We start from the raw sequence: 13842 nt of genomic DNA on the forward strand, positions 1-13842 counted from the left end.
TTAAAAAGTAGGAGACTGCAATGGGCTGGACATGTGGCCAGAATGGGAAACAACAGAATCACCAAGAAAGCATTTGAAGGAACTCTCCAGGCAACAAGACCACTGGGCCGACCTCGTACAAGGTGGAAAGATGACATAGAGAAGGACATCGCAGCATTAGGGATTTCCGCAGGGTGGAGAGAGGCTGCGAGAGACAGAAGGCGGTGGAAGCAGATCTTTGATGCAGCGCGTGGTCTACAGGGCCTGTGATCGCTGAGAAGATAGATAGATAGAAGGCAGATATACGCACTACCACCTACTTGTAAGTAATATTAAATGCTTGCAGCGTTACAGGTGTGTCAGTGTGGATATAAACCTACTGCAATGCCTTGCTCATCGAGTAAGATGATTTGTTGAATTCTCACCTTTCATAACGTGCCTTTAAACATTGACACAGGTAACAGAAGAGTAATGGAATGTAGTCGACTTAAATCAAGCGACGCTGAGGGAATGAGACTAGGAAATGAGACACGACAAACTGTAGAAAAGTATTTTCTTTCGAAAACAATAAACACGATCGGCGAAGCCGACGGGATATAAAATGCAAATTCGCAATAGCAAACATTTCTGAGAACATCTAACATCTGTTTACCCCTCTACAGCTTCGGCCTCCAAACCATTTTCAAATATCCCGAAATAAACAGGGTGTCCCTCCTAAGAGTCGTCAGGCACATTTTCTCTTTTTCATTGTGTAGCTGCTGTCAGCCCAAACGAATTCTGCTCATCACAACTTTGATGCTGCGCCCAGTGTCGACGGAAAGCGTCGGTTTGTTTTCCATTACAACCAAAATGATTTTTTAGGGAGGAATTTTACGTGCCCATTCATTAGAGCGCTCCCAAATTAGCCTAGTCCAATATTCGTTTTATCGACACGTATTAAAAGCGACAGTAAAACTCCAAGAATATTCAGGACTCCAGTAGCGACTTAGTAGCGCTACATGAACGGCAGTAGCAGTCGATGCGGGCCAGGGCAATGAGTCGCTCCTGGAATACTGGTTACTCTTCGAGTTTTACTGTGCGTGCTAATACATACCGACAGAACAAATATAGTGTTAGAGTAATCTCTTACCGCTCTATCGAATGGGCGTGTAAAATTGTGTTTTAAAAATGATTTTGTCTGTAAAGAGAAACATACCGATGCTTTCTGTTGACGCTGGATGTTGAATGAAAGCCGTGACCAGCTGACTCCAGATGTACAGTGCAAAAACGAAACTGCCGAAACACTACAGATATTCTGTCTGACGACTCAGGATTTATAGAAGAAAAATCCACTTCAGTTGCAAGTAATTTTCTTAATTTACTCCACGGCCGGTTTCGAAGCTTAAAGCTTCATCTTCGGGTGTCGCCACACAATTCTGGGAACAAACGTGTGGGGGTCGGGACAGTCAGTCGTGGTGGGTCCCATCCATGTCAAACAAACACGCCGGAGTGTAGGACTAGCAACCTAAGTCCTCGCCTGGACTGCACATAATTTCCGCGTCGTGCTGTCCAGGCAGATGCTTTGGGAGCTGAACCTACGCTCCCGTGCATTTGTTTGACGTGGGTGAGACCAATCGAAGCTTTTTTACACGACTGGGATTATTTTTCCAAGCGTTTCTATCCGTATAAATACGTTTGTTTGTCATTTTAAAGCACTCACATTTTGTTTCGTATAAAACACAAACGAAATGGCAAGTTAACCAGATGCGAGACAAGCACGTACTTCCAAACTGTTTATATTCCCATAATTATGTGGTGACACTTGAAGATGAAGCTGAAAGCTCCGAATGGTTCAAATGGTTCAAATGGCTCTGAGCACTATGGGACTTAACATCTGAGGTCATCAGTTCCTTAGAACTTAGAACTACTTAAACCTAACTAACCTAAGGACATCACACACATCCATGCCCGAGGCAGGATTCGAACCTGCGACCGTTGCAGCAGCGCGGTTGTAGACTAAGCGCCTAGAACCGCTCGGCCACACCGGAAAGCTCCGAACCCGGTCGTGGAAAAAATTAAGTAAATTACTGCCAACTGAGGTGGATTTTGATTCTATAAATATGTTCCTCAGTTGTGGATGTTCACCGGATAAAAAATTTTGTCTTAGGAGAGACACCCAGTATGTCAGATTCTTGTGTAGGACACAGTGCATTTTTCGCAATAATATAATATGTTGTGTGTGTGGGTGTTTTGCAGCCATGACTCAATAAACTGATGCTTCTGTAATATTCTTAGCGTTCATCACCTGCATTTGAAGAATGGCAAAAGTTAAACAAGGGCAAGGAAATGTAGCCCATTGAAATGAATTAGTTTAGGAAATGAGATACAAAACTAGTAGATGAGTTTTTTTTCTTTCAGTAGCAAAATAATATGATGGGTGAAGACGACAGGATATAAAATACGGAAACGCAATAGCAAGTAAAACATTTCTGAGAAAGAGAAATTTAACATCGAATGTAAATTTAAGTATCAGGAAGTATTTTCTGAAGATATTCGCCAGGAGTGTAGCCTTATACGAAAGGGAAACGTGGACGATAAATAAATTATTCAGACAAGAAGGGAATACCTGTAGAAGCTTCCGAACCGGTAGTGATGCAAAAAGATGCTGATCCTTACGTAGGTAAATCGAATGACTAATGAGAAGCGCTGGAAGGAATTGTGGAGGAAAGAAATTTACAGCAGAACTTGACTAAAAGACATCGTCGAAATGTGATGACGGGAAATGTGAGGGTAAAAATTTCAGTGCGAGACCAGGTCTTAACTGCAGTTGGCAGATGCAAATGGACGTAGGTTGTAATAGTTACGCACAGGTCAAGACGGATAGAACAGAATAGCTTGCAGAGTTGCATGAACTAGTCTTTTGACTCAAGATCACAATAACAACAACTAGTTTTTGTAGGACAATATTGTTCCATAAGAGACGGAATATGTAACATCTCGTTATCCATGTTGAGTTTTGGCCTCTAAGCCATTTTAAAACATATTAAAATACAATTAAGTAAAGTTAATTGTTCAGTTTATGTTCTTGCAATGGCACTCGGTGAGTTTTTCACTATTATACATTGACGGAAAAAAATCACAGCACCAAAAAATAATTAATGCAAAGTAATGAAACTTCGGGAATACATTTGTGTAGATTACTTATATAAGTAATTAACATTGCAGCCAGATGATAAGCCATTGCAAATGTCAAATGCTGGTACATTAATAATCGGTATAACTGCCAGAATGTTGAATGCAAACACTCAAACGTACGAAATCGCAACCCAGACAATAACTCCGGAGTCCAATGTGTCTATTCTAGGCGCTCAGTCCGGAACCGCGGGACTGCTACGGTCGCAGGTTCGAATCCTGCCTCGGGCTTGGATGTGTGTGATGTCCTTAGGTTAGTTCGGTTTAAGTAGTTCTAAGTTCTAGGGGACTGATGACCACCGATGTCAAGTCCCATAGTGCTCAGAGCCATTTTTTTTTCCAATGTGTCTAGCATGCAGGCAGATCGGCTGAGGGCCTGCTTCTAAACAGCGCACGGCCATCGCTGGCACTGAGGCAGAACCAGCTTTCACCAGAAAAAACTACAGACCTCCATCCTACCCTCCAATGAGCTCTAGCATGACTCCACTGAAGTCGCAAATGGCGGTGGTTTGGGGTCAGCAGAATGCACGCTGCACGGCGTCTGGCTCGGAGCTGTCCTTGAAGTAACCGACCTGTAACAGTTCGTTGTGTCACTGTGGTGCCAACAGCTGCTCAGATTGCTGATGCAGACGCGGTGAATGCGCCAGAGCCGTACGCCGAACACGATGTTACTCCCTCACGATAGTGCCACCTGGCCGTCCGGAGCCCCCCCCCCCTTTTTTTTATTTTATTTTATTTTTTTGCCGAGAATTCTCGTGACTGCCGCTGCCAGCATTGTTCCTGCAGTATCGTAGAATGAACATTCTCGTAGCTGTATGACACGACCTCGTTCAAACTGAGTGAGGCGTCTTTGTCGCGTTAAAGACGTTCTTGACTAATGTCCAGTCTCAAAGGTAATTAAAGTTCACGACCATTACAGTGTATATTTGAAGCAAACCTGATTTGCACCCTCTTAGTGGCCCTACTAGCGCCGCTGTTATGCGACTGGCCCGAAATTTGAATAATGTAGAAAAAAGCCTATCAACTTTCGTTTATGTTGCACAGTTCCTTCTTGGTGTTGCGATTTTCTTTTTTTCGACAGTTTATATTGTGACGAAACTTATTGACCCAAACCATGTATGTAGTTGTTTGTTTTCGCATAACTGCATTGCTAACTGCGTAAGACGTCAACTTTTGTGATATGTATTTTAGGATGTTTAAAATAGCTTCATGACAGAAACTGTACGGCAACGAGGAATCGAGAGATATTCAGTTGTTTGTACAACAAAATCGCCTTCAAAAATTTTGTGCTTTCTCTTACCTTCTTGGCCGATAAAGCACGTGCAGTCAAAGAATTAACTATTTTCAGTTCTACTGTCAATCAACTTTGATTATGTTGATGTTAAAATGTGACGCCTTCTGATTGAACTGCATTCGTCGCCAGGCGTAAGTCACACAGAATTATTCTTGAACTACAGCTTATTACACGTTATTGGGGTACATATAGATGTATGTCTTGAGGAGATTAGAAATTCCACGTTTGCTAATGATAGTACAAGGTTGGTTCAGCTTTAGTTTAAGGTTAATTTACCAATTCAGTAAGTCATACAGCTCAGAATTATTATTTATTATGACAGGAGAAAATACTACCAACTATTTGCAACAAATACACTCTAAGACAAAAAAAAAAAAACGCATCACGAAGGAGTTATGCGAACTGGCCACAAACTGATAGCCACAAACCTATGTGAGGTATGGGCGGAAAATGCAAAGCTGTAAACTTTGGCGGCCGATGGATGAATGTGTGACGCTACAGCGCAGATGGCAAGGATAGTAAACAGTAGACATGTCCATAGCAGAGCATAAAGTCTTTGCGAATTTCATTCCGTGTACTCAGTTGGACAGTAACTATGCCTCGCAGACAGGCGTGTGAACAATATAGCAGGTATCAGCAATTGAAAAGAGGATGTATACTTGGTCTCAAAGAATCCGGAAGAAATCGGCGAATCGCTCGATATTGGAATAGGATCGATGCCACTAATCGATGATGTTAGCAGGAACTTGAGCATGGCCGAACACAGAGTCAAGAACGAAGCAGTAGACCTAGACAGACGACCGAACGTGAGGACTACGCAATCGTCAAAGAAGCACTCAGAGCTCCGGATTCATCATTATCATTGACCTCACGTGCACCTGGTGCTTCAGTGACCACTTGGACCATTAATAGCTCGCTTACTGAAAGGTGGCTGAGCTTACGGCGCCCATTGCACTTACTATCATTGACAAGCTCGTCTGCAGTCGTGTCTAGCACATTCGCCTTGGAATCACATTGATGGGAGTAGAATTGTCTTCAGTGTTTAGTACCACTTATAACTGAGCCCTGATGACATCGAAGAAGTGTCTGGAGATGCCCCAGACAGCGGTGGGATACCAACCTGACGTCGTCTGCCATACAAACCGACAACCATGAGTGAAGGTCTGGGGTGCCATTTCTTTTCAAAGCAGGTCCTGTTTCGTTATCATCGGGGGCACCCTTACAGCAACGATGTTCTGTGGCTCGCTATGTTGACATTTCATGCTTGGCAAACCATATCTTGGCCAGCAAGTTCACCGGATCCCTCCTCACCTGAGGGCATTAGGAGACAAGACAAGGAGACATATGTACTCCGAATTTAAAATTATTTGAAAAGGTAACATGAATGGGAGAAATATAAATAATATAATTCTGTCTTCATGAATTATTTAAAAACTATGATAAAAAGTGGACGACAGCATAATTAAAAACACTTTAAGAACACTAAGCACTGTACACAACAGAAGATACACTGACCATTAAAAATAGAGCACCCTGCATTTTCATTAAAACTGGGAAAGGACCTGCCGTGGTATGGCAGACTGCAGATGAAAATAAGGATGGGTACGGTAGGAGATAGTATAGTGTCGGTGATGAGGGCTGAGGATTGGTAAGAGGTGGTGAAAAGACAGGAGTGGCTATGGGGGACAAGGAGAGAGGGATAACTGGGATCTATAAATTGGAGAGGAAGAGGGGATATGGAGGGCAACAGGGAAGGGAAAATGGAGGAGTTGTTGGTAGGGGGAGAGGAGATTGACCTTGGGGGGAGGGTGTGGATAGGGTAGGGGAGTATTCAGAGTTAGTAAGACAGGCTTATGTCAGGGTGGAGTTTGTGGTCCGTGAGAGGGAGGCAGCTGAAATTTATCTGGGAGAGGATGTGGAGGGTGTGCAGGTGAAGCGTTGGTGGGACGTGTAGGTAGAGGTGCGGCAGAACACAAGGATTGCAAAGGAGAGAGGACACAATAGGACTGCTGGAGTCGAGTTTACAGATGATGTAGGTTATTCAGAGGTGTTCAATTCAGAGGTGTTAATTGTGATTGAGGAGAAGTGGAAATTTGATTAATTGGTAAATGATCCTTGTGCAGGAAGGTAAGCAGATTTAAAAAGCAAGGCAGAGAGCATTGCGTTCGAGGATCTGGAAGGATTTATAGAACTTAGGAGGCACGAATATGAGGCTATATAGCTTTATTAGGGAGATGGGTGGAGATAACATCTAACGAGGTCTGCTGCAGGAAGGCTGTGGCATGGGGATTATCATCGGCTTGCTGGAAGGTTAGGAGGGTGGCTTCTAGTCTGGGTATGTATGGGTTCCCAGTAGGCACTCCAGTTGGCACAGGGGACGTCGAGGACAACTTTCAGATGGAGAATGGAATGAATGTGAATGGAGTAGTGTGTAGGATATGGTTGGGAGGACACATAGATGGTCACTTCCAATTGGATCAAGGACTTCTGCAGTGAGGAAAATGCTAGGACAACATCGAGGTTGGTGTTGCTTGCAGGACAGCTGTGCTGTGGAATGGGAACAATGTCACCTTGGAGGGATTTGGTAAACTGACACCACTGCCAGAGTTTTGCAGGGAATCTGCTATGGATGTTAAGGTCAGTAGCAACGATATAGGTGGACAAGGTATGGTCAATGTGGATGAGGAAATCATAGAAGATGGAACTGTTAGGTCAGATGTAGAAGGCACCAGAGGTAACAGTGATGGTTTTGAAGAAGATGCTAAGGATAAGATATTGCTGAATGCAATATCTCAGCATTATTGAACCCCATCTTATTACTTCAAAATATAACGAGCTAGGTGTTACGCTATACAAGCAGGTAAAATGGGAATAGAAAATAATTGAGCACATACCATTTTCCAAATGTTTGCGTCTTTTTAACTTCTTCTCCAGGCAGCTGCCTCGATTGTAGAGGTTATCATTGAGCCACGACACTATTTCCTACAGTACCTCCTCCCAGTAAGTTTGCGCATGAGCTTTTATGAGACCATGACAAAATTTAACGAACACGGTTTTGCGAGAATGTTGTCTTTCTTCCATGGAACCCATATAAGTTCCTACGAAAGACACACATGTTACACGTTGTAACACGCAAGTTTGATTACGAATCTCTGATTGCTACAAAGTTTTCTACTATGGTCGCACAGTCTTCTGCAAAAACAGTTTCTGGAAAGTTTCCTAATAAGGTTTTGCGGGAATTAAGTTGAATTTCTTCAATGAAACCCTCTTAAGCTCCTACAAAACACACACAGATTGCTTGTCGCAATATGCTTGTGTAATTACAAATTTCTGATGGCTACAGTGGTGGTAGGATTACGGAACTTAAAGGACAGAAGTTGTCATACAATTCTGACAAGAGGAAAGACTCTTAACGGAATGGAAGGAATCTGTGTTAAGCATCTGATCCGAACTGGTACCTCATCGCCGGTGAATGTAAAAAAAAAAATAATATTATTACAGCAGGAAAACCAGTCTGCATCTGTGCATAAAAAAGAGGTGAGTTTGATGCCGTATGACTGCTAGTTGTTGTATTTCGTCTTTTGTGGCGACTGCTATTGACCGTACGGTGTTGAAATAAAGTGTAGACATAACTGCCACCACTTTATAACAAGGCAAGGCAACTCGCGAATAGCGCGGCAGTGTGTGCAGCAGGTCAGGCGACTGCCTGTGGTCAGTCCTCCGTCTCGTAGCTCCGTCAAGCAGACTGCACGTTGGCTTGCAAAGACTAATTATTCCTATATGTTTCTCACACTCCACACACGCCATTGCATGACCTAAAACAGGAGTCGAACTTAAACTCGTCGTTAACGACGAATCAGAAAACTGAATCTTTTTAGTCACATTTTTTTTGGCGACAAACATACGTAATAATAGTAAGGCGTGACCGTCAGATGAAGAAGATAAGCAGTCTGATGTATACTTAATTTTTTTCAAAAAATTAGTAAATCTTCTAATTGTTTTGATCATAGTAATACATGACTTTAGGATTGATTACTTATTTTGGTTGCCAAACAGTTAGCTTCAGATCAGTCAAACTAGAAAATCTGGGTATATGTATTCTGTAGGTTAGAATGCCGTAGTCTGGTAATGTATGTCGAAACATGCTCGCTAATGAGCCATATTTTCAATACTCTGTTGGTTACACTATCGAAAAGTGATAGAGTGCAATACTGAACCGTTCTTATTTTAAAAATGTATCTGAACACAAAGTTGACATATCCTTATTACGAGTTGTAACATGTCAGTGATAAAAATGTGATATAAAATACGTATTTGTTGGTCAAAGTATGTTTGTCACCGAGTGAAGCCATCAGAACACTTAACAACTCTTAGAGCCGGCCGGATTGGCCGTGCCGTTCTAGGCGCTTCAGTCTGGAGCCGAGCGACCGCTACGGTCGCAGGTTCGAATCCTGCCTCGGGCATGGATGTGAGTGATGTCCTTAGGTTAGTTAGGTTTAATTAGTTCTAAGTTCTAGCGTACTGATGACCTCAGAAGTTAAGTCGCATAGTGCTCAGAGCCATTTGAACCATTTGAACAACTCTTAGTATGGGGTTCTTTGCCTACGAAAGCAAGAAACGGGGGTCCTGAGTTCAGAGCTGGCTTTGCTCGAGAGAGAGAAGGGGACTGAAGATGGGCCCGGCACTGACGCAGCCTGGGCGCTAGGAACGCATGGCAGCACCCGTAGCGAGCGGCACACTGTGCAGGTCAGTCTACCCTCGCAGCTTGCTTTGCCCAGTGTGGCCAGCAACGTATTGCGCGACCCAGGTCCTCAGCTGCAGTGCGTGTGTGTGAGTAAAGAAAACATCTTTGCTTTGGCGATAATTAAATATCGCTCTGATATTCTGACGAGGAGCGGAGAGGCAGCAGCTTACTATGCCGCTCGACAGCCTACAGAAGAGTTAAAAAGCATAATGAGAAGATAACAAACAAAAGAACACAGGCGATAAAACAGTGGCTTTTCAAAAACTGTAAAATGGCGGAAAGCTGTGAACTTAAAATATAAAAACACGGGGTTGACGATGCTAATGAAGGCACACAGTAAGTAGACACGCACAATTAAAAAACAGGGTGACAGTCTGGTTTCTGTGTTAACAAATATATCGGCTCAACCACTTGTTTATAGTGTAAAACACTAAGAATCTTATTGTTTTACACTATAAACAAGTGGCTGAGCCGATATATTTTTTAACATTGAAATTGACAACCACGACCTCTGATCCAGTATGGATAAAATCAAAGTCTGGTTTCTGTTCACGGCACTTAAAAAAGGGAATGCAAAACACTGTACACTCACGTCAACACTGCACTATAGAGCAGGCATGAAGGTGACACACCACATCCTAAGGCAGAAGGGGGGAGGGGGAGGACCCGGATAGATGAGGGAAAAAGACGGGGGGGAGGGAGGAGAGGAAAAAGCAAAATAGGGGGGAGCTGAAGGAGGGACAGGACGCATAAAAGGGGGGAGGGGGCAGGGCGGACGCGAGAAGGAGTGGGGAAGGCAGAGGAGGGGAAAGCAAAAGGACTCAGGGGAGAGAATGGAGTCTAAGAGAGGGTAGGCAGGGAAAAACAGGATGAAATGGAAGGGGGGAAGAGAGAGTTGAATGAGAGAGACTTTAGATATTACATAGCACCGGAGGAAGCTGTTTAGGTAATTTGGTAAGGTACTTGAGGATAGGAGGTGTTAGGCGTTCTTCATTGGTCTTTAGATCATTCATTGTCATTGGTGGATAAAGAGGTCCTTGATTGGTGTTTACATTATTTCTTGCCATTGGTGGAAACGGGCGAATTAGAGACGGGCGGCAGCTGTGACGTGGCGCTGTTTACTTGTTGGCAGGTGCGGGCGGCGGCGTGCCAGCGCTCTGTGTACGTACGACCACCGCGGCCACCCGCGCGCCTGTGAGAGTTGCTTTGCGAGCGCTGTCCTCCAGTACCGTTGTCACCGCTAGCAGCCAGGACGCCGGAAGCCTGTACCCGTCCTCTCCGTTCACACTGTTGAGCGTTTGGCTATTTCTATCACCTCTCTCACCTTCCTCCTCAATGTAAATGGCTGTTTCGCCAGTACGCGGGCTTCACGGAATCTCTCTATCGCACTCACCCTGGTGTTCCGCCAATGCTGACCTGGTGCGTTGTCCCAGACGGATACATCTTTCATGCTGTGCAAATTTTGTGTGCTGATCGGCCGTCCCGTCTCGCCTGCATACACCAGTCCACATTCGCAACCGATTTCGTAGACTCCTGCGGTGTTAGCTTTGTCAAAAGTATATTTCGTTGAGCCTAGGTCATCTTATATTTTGTTATTACTCCGAAAGATTGGCTTGATGCCGGCTCGGCGGAGAATTTCGCCCACACGTTCAGTTACCCCTTGTAAATATAGTAATAGGGCTATGTTCAGTGCTTCCTTTTGCTCTTCTCTATCGACTTCATCCTTTATCGTCATAGTTTTGTCTATCATATTCTTGTCATTACCATTGGCTCCGAAAATGTATCTGAGGTATCGTAGTTCCACCTTCAGTTGTTTGTCATCTCTGATCCTGTGTGCCCTCCTGGTTAAAGTGTGAAGGGCGGACTTCTGCGTAGAATGATGGTGGGAAGGGGCGTGGAGGTACCTACTCGTGGTGGCGGCTTTTCTGTACAGTCTGCGACCAAGTTTACCATCAGGCTTCCAGTAAACTTCCACGTCGAGGTAAGACACCATCCCATTCTTTTCTATAGCATAGTAAATTTATTTTACTATGCTATTGATTAAAATGATAAAACGGAGCCAGCAATGGAGGCTTATTGGTGCGGACTGGAGAGCTGTTTCTTCAAACGCTTTCATGAAATTGTCTGCTACAATAGGCGACAGAAGGGAGTCCATACATACATCGTCCGTCTATTCATGAAATTCCTCTTTGCACCTGAAATCAAAAGGATGGGGTGCTGCTTCTTCTCGATGTAGACGATTACCAAAAGCCACACAGTATACAGGGAAGTCACCAGCACGGGAAGGTACGAACACCTGAAGGTGGAATTACGAAACCTCAGATCCATTTTTGGAACCAATGGTTATGGTAATAATACGATAGATGAAACTATGATGATGAAGGATGAAGTCAATAGGGAAGAGCAGAAGGAAGCACAGAACATAGCCCTATTACTATATGTACAAGGGGTCACTGAACGTGTGGACAAAATTCTCCGCCGAGCCGGCATCAAGCCAATCTTTCGGAGTAATAACAAAATATAAGATGTACTAGGCTCAACGAAATATGCTGTTGACAAGCTAATACCACAGGAATCTATGAAATCGGTTGCGAATGTGGACTGGTGTATGCAGGCGAGACGGGACAGCCGATCAGCACACAATTTGCAGAGCATGAAAGATGTATCCGTCTGGGACAACGCACCAGGTCAGCGGTGGTGCAACACCAGGGTGAGTGCGATAAAGAGATTCCGTGAAGCCCACGTACTGGCGATGTGGTATCACCGCCAGACACCACACTTGCTAGGTGGTAGTCTTTAAATCGGCAGCGGTCCGTTAGTATACGTCAGACCCGCGTGTCGCCACTATCAGTGATTGCAGACCGAGCGCCGCCACACGGCAGGTCTAGTCTAGAGAGACTCCCTAGCACTCGCCCCAGTTGTACAGCCGACTTTACTAGCGATGGTTCACTGTCTACATACACTCTCATTTGCAGAGACGACAGTTTAGCATAGCCTTCAGCTACGTCATATGCTACGACCTAGCAAGGCGCCATATTCAGTTACTATGTATCCTGAACAGATAATATTGTGAATCATGTACCGTCAAGAGCGACGTTCATCATTAATGGATTAAAGTTAAGTATGAAACTAATTACGTCCGCTTTCTGAATTCTAATTCATTGTCATGTTCCAGACCTCACGTCAGTATAGTTCTTCCCTCCTCACGCCAGCCTGCGTGAGCTAAAACGCGTGCATTTCGGCCTCCTCTAGTAACACGGTGTTGGCTCATCTGCTAACACAAAAGGCGAAACAACCGTTTACATTGAGGAGGGAGATTTGAGAGGTGATAGAAATAGCCAGCCGGCCCGTCACCGTGAACAGAGAGGACGGGTACAGGCTTCCAGCGTCCTGGCTGCCAGCAGTGACAACGGTACGGGAGGACAGCGCGCGCAATGCAACTCACACAGGCGCGCGGGTCGTACGTATACAGGGCGCTGGCACGCCGCAGCCCGCACCTAGCAACAAGTAAACAGCGCCACGTCACAGCTACCGCCCGTCTCTAAAAAATGGTTCAAATGGCTCTGAGCACTATGGGACTCAACTGCTGGGGTCATCAGTCCCCTAGAACTTAGAACTAATTAAACCTAACTAACCTAAGGACATCAACACATCCATGCCCGAGGCAGGATTCGAACCTGCGACCGTAGCAGCAGCGCGGCTCCGGACTGGAGCGCATCCACCTCCACAGCATAATTGTTACGCAGCTAGTGTGTACTTTGTTTTAGAAATGAACCCACACAGTGTAATGGTTACGTAGCAATAATGAAATTTGTTTAAAAAAATGGATCCAAGATCTCCACCTTGAATTATTATATCGCAAAAGTGTACTTTCTTTAAAGAATGTCTCTGACACTTAGAAGTGGGGTACATCCACCCTCTTGTCTCTCCTTGTTCAAGGAACTGGTCTGTAATAATGAAAAATCGTCCTGTTTCATCCCACAGGTGTTCTAACATCCCCTCGCTATAGTATCATGGTACACATGTGTGCCAGGACACGTGCGGTAGCGTTCTCGCTTCCCACGCCCGGGTTCCCGGGTTCGATCCCCGGCGGGGTCAGGGATTTTCTCTGCCTCCTGATGACTGGATGTTGTGTGCTGTCCTTAGGTTAGTTAGGTTTAAGTAATTCTAAGTTCTAGGGGGCTGATGACCACAGATCTTAAGTCCCATAGTACTCAGAGCCATTTGACCATTTTTGTGCCAGGACATGTGTCCTCTTGACACTGAATGTAGGGAGAAAATCTGTCAGGGCACGAGAGCTAGTTCTATCAGCATGATCCGCTGTCTTGGCTGGGTGGAATTATCTGACAGTTCACAGAGGTAGCCATCTTGACCTGTGAAGTCACAGAGGATGCCATGTTAGACTGTCATCTCGACTAAAAAGTTATTCTAATTAAGTCAACAATAAGAATCCTGTTATAGCAGTGTAATAAATTATAGTATCCTAATTGGGAATCAAATTAGCCTAGTTAAGTCAACAATAGGGATAATGGTGACAAGAGGTTAGAAACCAAATATCTTATCTGAGGTGATATGGCAGCCAAGCAGGCTGTGCTGGAAGCCCCCAACGCAATAGGATAACTAATCTTGATTTCCCTACCAAATATTCAAATGT

The sequence above is a fragment of the Schistocerca cancellata genome, chromosome 3, assembly GCF_023864275.1.
Source record: "Schistocerca cancellata isolate TAMUIC-IGC-003103 chromosome 3, iqSchCanc2.1, whole genome shotgun sequence".
NCBI lineage: Eukaryota > Metazoa > Arthropoda > Insecta > Orthoptera > Acrididae > Schistocerca > Schistocerca cancellata.